This window comes from Moschus berezovskii, chromosome 14 (assembly GCF_049115385.1).
Source record: "Moschus berezovskii isolate FMDL1 chromosome 14, NW_MosBer_1.0, whole genome shotgun sequence".
NCBI classification, from domain to species: Eukaryota; Metazoa; Chordata; class Mammalia; order Artiodactyla; family Moschidae; genus Moschus; species Moschus berezovskii.
This window is the reverse complement of record NC_142473.1, coordinates 45,475,419-45,485,408: the sequence shown is the minus strand read 5'-3', so window position 1 is coordinate 45,485,408 and position 9,990 is coordinate 45,475,419. Positions and strand designations below refer to the sequence as shown.

The 9,990-nt window shown below is 37.1% G+C and overlaps 1 non-coding gene across 1 annotated transcript; it reads left to right on the top strand.

Moving 5' to 3' along the window:
• The first annotated feature begins 9,708 nt into the window (after nt 1–9,708).
• On the top strand, nt 9,709–9,781 carry TRNAG-UCC (transfer RNA glycine (anticodon UCC)). The gene has a single exon. It is a non-coding gene; the product is annotated as a tRNA-Gly (tRNA).
• The last annotated feature ends 209 nt before the right edge of the window (nt 9,782–9,990 follow it).

Here is a 9,990-nt window from a genome sequence, read left to right as displayed (position 1 = left end):
ACCTCAGTTACCTCATCCATAAAAGAAAGATACTATTTACTATCCTGAGAACTTCCTGGAGCAGTTCTGGGACTCTGATGAGCCAACGCACAGAAAAGGGCTATGAAAATTGTAAAATGCTATGCAAATGGGAGTGGCTGTTCATTTACCATCCTTTTCTTTGGATTAATTTTTAACTAAAAAGCATTTTCTTGGTACCTCTACTGTGCTCACATTACTACATGAGTCCTTGTGGGAAAATAAATGAAATAAAAGTTTTGGAAGGGCTCATAATTCAAACTAGGGACCAGGGTGAAATGATACAAGTCATTCAGTTTCTACCCTGGTCTAAAAGCCCAGGACCACCTCTTGCTCATTTGGCCCCAGGCACTGAGGGACCAAGTACTGTTGACAATGGGCTAGAAGCTTCCTGCTACAAACCGCAGTTCAGTGAGCCGAGGCCCACAGCCTGGAGTGAACCAACAAGAGGAGTCTCTCATTTGGAGGAAGCCTTTAAAAAACTTTTTTAATTGTTTTAAAACACACATGATACAAAATTTACCATCTTAACAATTTTAAATGTACAGTAGAATGGCATTAACCACATTCACAACATTGTACAACAATCACCACCATCCATTTCCAGAAGTTTTTCATCATCCAAACAGAAATTCTGTACCCATTGAACAATAAAGTCCTGTTCTCCATTGAAAGAAGACTTGTGTAGGTAGCTGGTCCCACCCCAAACACAGAGCACTTGTGGAGCAGTTCCTACCTGCTGAATGAGGCTTGCAAGCTCTATCTCCATCCTATGGGATCTCCACAGACACATGGCCCATTGGGGATGGGGTCTGGGAGGATAGACTTTGGGCATACACAAGCATAATCTCTGAATGATGTCTGGCCCTCAGGACTAACGCGTTGGGCTTCTTAGTAGAGTTTTTATTTCTTTGGGGAGTTAAGTTTTCTGGACTGTCAACTGGCCTGCCCCAAGCCAAGAACTGAGTTTGACAAAACTACCATTATAAAGCTCCTTACTTCTCAAAGAAAAGTGCTCTAGAACTTCCTACTTACTTAAAGAGTCCAAGGCATTCACAGTTCTGTTTCTTACAGGTGAACTCATTAACTAAAAAGGAAAAGAAGAAAACATGTGATACAGAGCTTTCTTTCTTTCCATTAGGCTCACGTTCTCTCTACAATTCTTCTCAGCTTCAGAAAAGTGGGATAAATGTCCTTCTAGCTATTTAAATCTAATTTCTTACTTATGCTTTTGATTCTATACTAATCCATAAATGCAAAAGGAGAAAAGAAATACTATAGGCACAAGAAAGTTTTATAAAAATTACATAAGCTAAAATTTTGGTCAAAAATGGCTGTTTGCTAGTATGTGTTTATTTCTTCTGTGCCCCCACTAATGTGATAGAAAGAAAAACTCTTTAAAGCCACAATGGGAATGGGAAAGGGGACATCAGAATATGAGAGATCATAATAAATTTTTAGAAGACTACAAGTTGTTGGAGGAATAGTTACTGGCTTAGTAAGATAAAGGAAAACCAGAGGAGGGGATGAAAAAAAAAAAGAAGAGCAATTTCTTCAATAAAACCCTGGAAAGGCTAAGAATTCAGGGGAACCAGAACATCTCGATCAAGGCATTTGGTTCCCAACCCACTTACTTCTTCACCAGGTAGAAGATATGAGTTTTCTTCTCTGGCAAAATTAACAGAAGTTCAGGGTTCAGAGGCACCTAGGAAGTGGAGAGCAGGATTAATGACAAAAAGATTAATTGAAAGTCTGCAAAATGAAGTGATGGGTCCAAGTCTTCTTTTGTCCCCATCTGGACTCCAGGCAGAATGCTGGTATTCAGGCACTTCCCTGGTTGGCTCTTGGAGGGCTCTTCTCTGGCATTTGGGGAGCACCAGTAAAATGACCAACAACTTGCCCAACTATCTTTTAAGTGAACCCCACCACCCACTCCCACACGCTATATGCGTGTGCACACACGCGTGTGTGCGTGCACACACACACACACACACTTTCGTGTCCTACTGTTAAATATGAAGAGCCAAAGCTCATCAAATAATTGAGAACAACCTCTAACACAGAAGTGAAAGATCAAAACAATCACGGATTAAAAAACACTTTATCTAACAGATAATACAAAGCAGAAGAAAAGATTTGCTCCAAATTATTACCCTGTCAGATACAGGGGAGAAAAAAAGAAACAAGCACATTAACCAGCAGGAAACTAAGACAGAAAACACTCAAAGATTAAGAAACAGCTCTTGGAAATTAGCATATATGATTGCCAAAATAAAAAAACTTTAATAGAATGCCTAGAAAATAAAGCCCAAAAAATCTGAAGGAAAATAAAACAAAAAGACAAAGAGATAACCAATGGAGAGGGAAAAAATTAAATAGAAGTTCAAACCAAGAACTATATCATACAGCTTACAGGAGCCATAGAAAGAAAAAAACAGAGAAAGTTACGGGAAAGGAGTAGAGGACATCTCAAATATATCTCCAGGTTGAAAGAACCCACAAGTTATCTAGCACAATAATTGAAGAAAAGCTACATTTAAAAGTTCATCAACATGCAGTTTCAAGGACCAGAGTAGAGAGAGAAAATTACAATATATTCCAAAGTGAAAATAATTTGAAAAGAAGAAATAAGAATTATGATGATTTGAGACTTTAACTTAGCAATACTAAAAACTATGGATCAAGGCCATCCAATTTGATTGGAAACTTTTTTAACTTAAAACTTTACACATAGTCAAACTAGCTACCAAAATTTAACAATGGAACAAAGATATTTCAGGTATTTAATGAACCCAAAATGATATCCATTTACTAGGAAACTACATAGCACATCAGTTCAGTTCAGTCGCTCAGTCGTGTCCAACTCCTTGCGACCCCATGAATCACAGCACGCCAGGCCTCCCTATTCATCACCAACTCCCGGAGTTCACTCAAAATCATGTCCATCGAGTCGGTGATGCCATCCAGCCATCTCATTCTCTGTTGTCCCCGTCTCCTCCCGCCCCCAATCCCTCCTAGCATCAGAGTCTTTTCCAGTGAGTCAACTCGTCGCATGAGGTGACCAAAGTACTGGAGCTTCAGCTTTAGCATCAGTCCTTCCAATGAACACCCAGGACTGATCTCCTTTAGAATGGACTGGTTGGATCTCCTTGCAGTCCAAGGGACTCTCAAGAGTCTTCTCCAGCACCACAGTTCAAAAGCATCAATTCTTCGGCGATCAGCTTTCTTCACAGTCCAACTCTCACATCCATACATGACCACGGGAAAAACCATAGCCTTGACTAGATGGACCTTTGTTGGCAAAGTAATGTCTCTGCTTTTTAATATGCTATCTAGGTTGGTCATAACTTTCCTTCCAAGGAGTAAGAGTCTTTTAATTTCATGGCTGCAATCAGCATCCACAGTGATTTTGGAGCCCCAAAAAATAAAGTCTGTCACTGTATCTATCGTTTCCCCATCTATTTGCCATGAAGTGATGGGACCAGATGCCATGATATTCATTTTTTGAATGTTGAGTTTTAGGCCAGCTTTTTCACTCTTCTCTTTCACTTTCATCAACAAGCTCCTCAGTTCCTCTTCTCTTTCTGCCATAAGGGTGGTGTCATCTGCATATCTGAGGTTATTGATATTTCTCCCGGCAATCTTGATTCCAGCTGGTGCTTCTTCCAGCCCAGCGTTCCTCATGATGTACTCTGCATATAAGTTAAATAAGCAGGGTGACAATATACGACCTTGACGTACTCCTTTTCCTATTTGGAACCAGTCTGTTGTTCCATGTACATAGCACATACTTCAGCAAAAAAAAGAGTAAACCAAGAAAGATAACGACATAGAAAACAGGAAGCAATGGATACAACTTAGGAAAACAGTGGCAGGGGGACTCCAGGGTAACAGATTTGTAACTTCCTGGCATCACAGAGAATCTGAGGAGAGTCACTTGCAATAAAAAGAGAAGGAGAACTCCATATGATATCCTAAAAGTGGAATATTTGGAAAGGATTAAGAACACGTGAATGGTAAAATATATATTTTTAAATTAAGTAATTATGAATTTGAATAATAAAAACTGAAGGAGAAATAAAACAGAATCATAGTAATATGTTAGGGTTTGAAGTAAGCAATATTTGCATAGTCATAATAATATAAAACTAATTATTTGTTATATAAAAAATTGTGATACAATTTTATTGGGAAGTTGAAAGATGAGAAATCAAGATGTGGTATAAAAATGCTTAATCTTTCCTACCATAAAAGGAAGTCAATAGATAACATCAGAAATAAATGAAAAACAGCAGTAGATACATATTATTTAGAAATATGGATTATCTATAATAAGAAAACCTAAGTAATTAAAGAAGCAGTTATTTCTACATAGCGGGATTAAGATGGGATGGCACAGGATATTGAAATGTTGTCTTTTATTATACATCATTAAGATACATTTAATGTCTTAAAATATAAAATACACATATACTGCTTACTAGAAGATGTTTCTAATTAAAAACAATTATACTGGGCATTCATTTTGGCATGAGGGAGTGCCAGGTATTGGATTTACCATCTCAAATTACACAATTAGAAAACCAGACAAAATATATGAAACAACAATTTTTCAGACACTGAACAACACAGGACCATGATCTCAGTGAGAAGAGAAGCAAATGTGATAAGTTCTGTAACTGCCCTAGAATACTGCCTGAAGGCTATTTGCAGGCTACAATTCAAGGACAAGGATTCCAAACAGCCTGGTGATTCTGGTGAGTTGAGCAGATAGAAACCAGAGTTCAGAAAGGCCAGTGACCAGAATTTGTATGAGAGAGTACCAGAGAGAGGAGAGTTGCTCAGAAAGAGAGAGAAGCTTGAATGATCTGAAGAGAGGGTCCTTTGAATTTAGGTTGAGTACTGACCTGCACATGCATAAGATCAAACTGCCTGAGGCTGATGAAAAAGTCACCAGAAACTAGCAGGCTGAACAACTTTCAGAGCTCACCCAGGACTGAGAATATTTCAGATTGCCACCAATGTAGTGGTGAAGGAAATGGCAACCCACTACAGTACTCTTGCCTGGGAAATCCCATGGACAGAGGAGCCTGGTGGGCTGCAGTCCATGGGGTCGCAGAAGAGTCAGACATGATTTAGCAACTCAACCATCACAACCACCACCAAAGTAGAAAGACCGTATAGTACAAATGACATCAACTAGAGTCTTCCAAAGGGTATCGTCTAAATTAACCCCAAAACAAAAGCTGCTTTGGATCTGCTCCAACAAAGCCTAATTTTGAGCCTGAGAAAGATCTAACTAATCCCAAGGAATATAACTGCATGTCAGATAAAGACAACCCAACACTATTTTTTCAAAAAATACAATAACATCTAGTAACTAACTACATAAAATCAACAATGTCAGCATCCAACAAAAAATTACCAAACATGCAAATGATAGAAACTTCTAGTTATAAGACAAACAAGTTCTGGAGATCTAATTACAGCATGGAGCAGGGTGATTATAACTAATAATACTATAACGTATACTTGAAATTTGCTAAGAGAATAAATCATATATTCTCACTACACACACAAAAATGGAAACCATGTGAGACGATGGAAATGTTAATTAATTGATTGTGGTCATTAATTTATAATGTATACATATATTAATATGTATATATTAATATACATATATTGTACACCTTAAAGTAACCATGTTGTTACAACATAAATATATACAGGCGTAGCTTGTTTTATTGTGCTTTGCTTTATTGAAATTCACAGATACTGTATTTTTAGCAAATTGAAGGTTTATGGCAACCCTGCACTGCCAAATGATGGTTAGCATTTTTCTATCAATAGAATATTTTTTAAATTAAGGTATGCAGGTTTTTTAGACATAATGCTATTGCACATTTAACTATAGTATAGTATAAACTTAACTTTTATATGCACCAGGAAAGCAAAAAATCATGTGACTCACAGTATTGGGATATTTGCTTTGTTGTAATGGTCTGGAACCAAACTTGCAAAATCTTTGGGGTGTGACTGTACAATTTTTGTTTGTCAATCAAACCTCAATAAAGCTAGAAAAGATTTTTTAAAGAAATAGATCTTGTTAACAATAAAACATTACTAGTAATAAATTGAAAATAAAAATTATAAACTCACAGATCTAAAAAAAGCTCAATGACTCCAAGGAGATCAAACATTTAAAAAATGCAGCCAGTCCATTAGTCTATTTCTGTTCCATAGATAGTTTCATTAAGAAGAGAAGCTAAAGGCAAAGGAGAAAATGCAAGGTATATTGATCTGAATGCAGAGTTCCAAAGAAGAGCAAGGGGAGATAAGCAAGACTTCCTCAGCAATCAATGCAAAGAAATAGAGGAAAACAACAGAATGGGAAAGACTAGAGATCTCTCCAAGAAAATCAGAGATACCAAGAGAACATTTCATGCAAAGATGGATATGGAAATGGTATGGACCTAACAGAAGCAGATTTATTAATAAAAGGTGGCAAGAATACACAGAAGGACTATAAAAAAGATTTTAATACCCAGATAACCACGATGGTGTGATCACTCAGCTAGACCCAGACATCCTGGAATGCGAAGTCAAGTGGACCTTTGGAATCGTCACTACAAACAAAGCTAGTGAAGGTGATGGAATTCCAGCTGAGCTATTTCAAATCTTAAAAGATGATGCTGTGAAAGTGCTGCACTCAATATGCCAGTAAATCTGGAAAACTCAGCAGTGGCCAAAGGACTAGAGAAGGTCAGTTTTCATTCCAATCCCAAACGAAGGCAATGCCAAAGAATGCTTAAACTACCGCACAATCGCACTCATCTCACACTCAGCAAAGTAATGTTCAAAATTCTTCAAGTGAGGGTTCAACAGTACATGAACCATGAACTTCCAGATGTTCAAGCTGGATTTAGAAAAGGCAGAGGAGTCAGAGATCAAATTGCCAATATCCATTGGATTATTGGAAAAGCAAGAGAGTTCCAAAAAAGCATCTACTTCTGCTTTACTGATTACCCTAAAGCCTTTGACTGTGTGGATCACAACTGAGGAAAATTCTTTAAGAGATGGGAATACCAGACCACCTGACCTGCCTCCTGAGAAATCTATATGCAGGTCAAGAAGCAACAGTTAGAACCGAACATGGAACAACGGACAGGTTCCAAATTGGGAAAGGAATACGTGTATATTGTCACCCTGCTTATTTAACTTGTATGCAGAGTACATCATGAGGAATGCTGGGCTGGAAGAAGCACAAGCTGGAATCAAGATTGCCAAGAGAAATATCAATAACCTCAGATATGCAGATGATACCACCCTTATGGCAGAAAGAGAAGAGGAACTGAGGAGCTTGTTGATGAAAGTGAAAGAGAAGAGTGAAAAAGCCGGCCTAAAACTCAACATTCAAAAAATGAATATCATGGCATCTGGTCCCATCACTTCATGGCAATAGATGGGGAAACGATGGACACAGTGACAGACTTTATTTTCCTGGGCTCCAAAATCACTGCAGATGGTGACTGCAGTCATGAAATTAAAAGAAGCTTGCTTGTTCCTGGAAAGAAAAGCTATGACCAACCTAGACAGCCTATTAAAAAGGAGATTACTTTGCTGACAAAGGTCCGTCTAGTCAAAGCTATGGTTTTTCCAGTAGTCATGTATGGATGTGAGAGTTGGGCCAAAAAAAGGCTAAGCACCAAAGAATTGATGCTTTTGAATTGTGGTGCTGGAGAAGACTCTTGAGAGTCCCCTGGATAGCAGGGAGATCCAACCAGTCAATCCTAAAGGAAATCAGTCCTGAAAATTCATTGGAAGGACTGATGCTGAAGCTGAAGTTCCAATACTTTGGCCACCTGATGTGAAGAACTGACTCACTGGAAAATACACTGATGCTGGGCAAGATTGAAGGCAGGAGGAGAAGGGGATGACAGAGAATGAGACAGTTGGATGGCACCACCAACTCGATGGACCTGAGTTTGAGCAAGTTCTGGGAGTTGGTGATGGACAGGGAAGCCTGGCATGCTGCAGTTCATGGGGTTACAAAAAGTTGGACACGACAGAGCAACTTCACTTTCACTTTCATAGTTCCTTTACAACGTTGTGTTACTTTCTGCTGTATAGCAAAGTGAATCAGTATACAAAAATATCCAGTCTTTTTTAGATTTCCTTCCCATTTAGGTCACCACAGATCACTGAGTAGGGTTCCCTGTGGATAGAGTGGGAGGTTGGGGTTAAGAGATATAAACTTTTATGTATAGAATGGATAAACAATGAAGTCCTACTGTATAGCTCAGAGAATTATATTCACTATCCTATGATAAATCATAATAGAAAAGAATATTTTTAAAAGAATATATATATGTATGGCTGCATTATTTTGTTGCACAGCAGAAATTAACACAATATTGTAAATCAACTATACTTCAATACAAATATTGATTAAAAATAAAATAAAAATGCAACAGACCACTTAATAATCAAATTACTGAAAAAATGTTTAAAAAGAAATTCTTACAAGCAGTCAGAGGAAAACAAATACATTATGTACAGAGAAATGAAGATAAAAATGACAGAATATTTTATGTCAGAAACTATGCAAATCAGAAGAAAATAAAGCTATCAACTAGAGTTTTGTGCCCAACAAAAGTATCTTTCAAAAATGAAAGTGAGCTAAACAGTTTTTAAAGCAAACAATATCTGAGAAAATTCATTACCAGCATAGCTGCACTACAAAATATACTAAAGGAAATTCTTCACGCATAAGGAATACTATTTGGAAATTTGTATCTACCCAAAGGAATCGAGAGGAATATGTGGACTAATATAAAAGACATTTTCCACTGTTTAATCTCTTTAAGTAAAACTGTCTATTGAAAATAAAATATTACCAGCATCCCATGGTGTTTATAACATACATAGGAGTAAAACACGACAACAATAGTACAAAAGAAGAGAAAAGCTTCTTATACTTCACATGAAATGGTTTAACACTATCTGAAAGTAGACTGTGATGAGTTAAAGATGTATCAATATATTGTAAATGGTACAGGAACCAATAACAAGACAAGGTGGAGGTATAGCTAATAGCCAACAAAGAGATCAATTGGAATCATAAAAATAATACAAAAAAAAGGAAAAAGAAGGAATGAAAAACAAATAGGAAAATAGAAAACAAACAGCAAAATGGTAGATTTAAACCCAGACATATCAATAATCACATTAAATATAGGCAATCTAAACACTGCAATTAAAAGGAGAGATTGTTAGATAGGATTAAAAAAAGCAAGAACCAATTTTGTTCTATCTATAAGAACCCACTTTAAAACTGTAGACACAAACAAGTTAAAAGTAAAAGAATGCAAAAAGATACACCGTGAAAGCACTAATTGAAGGTAAGTTTGAGGGGCTACATTAATACAGAGAAAACACTTTTGGACAAGAAATATTAAAAGATAAAGGGATACATTTATAATAATAAATTGATTACTGCATCAAGAGGAGAGAACAGACCTAAATGTATATACAGTTAATAACAGAACCTCAAAAAAGGAAGTAAAAAGCTGATAGAACTGAAGGAAGAATTAGTTAAATCCACAATTGCAGTTGCATGTTTTAACACTTTTCAGTACTTGAACAACTTGGTGAAGAGCACTAAAAATATAGAAAACATGAATGGGGACTTCCCTGGTGGTTCGGTGGTTAGGACTCTGCACTTCCACTGCAGGGGGCCTGGGTTCAATCCCCAGTCAGGGAACTAAGATCCCACAAACTGAAACAGAAACAAAACATGAATAAACCAAACCAAACAGACCCATATAGAACGTACCAGTCAACAACAATGGAATACACATTCTTTTAAAGTACACATGTAACGTTTACCAAGAGTGACTATATTCTGGACCATAAAAAGCCTATAATTAAAAAAGATCAAGACTATATAATGGATGTCTTTTGAACACAATG